Below are 256 nucleotides of genomic sequence, written 5' to 3' on the forward strand. Positions count from 1 at the left end.
TCCTGGATTCTGAGATTCCTCCAATCAAACCGAGCCTTTAGTAAGATCACCGTTCTCTGGTGATTATATCTCGATTTCAATTCATTCCAAAGATCTAAAGGATTCTCAATGGTCAGATACTGATCTTTGAGACTCTCAGTTAGATGATGGCGAATGATAAAGATGGCTCTGTATCGATCTTTCTCACTGACATTATAGTCCTTGGTGATACACTCACCAAGTCCCTTGGATTTCAGGATGATCTTAGCATCAAGCG

This window comes from Brassica oleracea, chromosome C3 (genome assembly GCF_000695525.1).
Source record: "Brassica oleracea var. oleracea cultivar TO1000 chromosome C3, BOL, whole genome shotgun sequence".
Lineage (NCBI taxonomy): Eukaryota > Viridiplantae > Streptophyta > Magnoliopsida > Brassicales > Brassicaceae > Brassica > Brassica oleracea.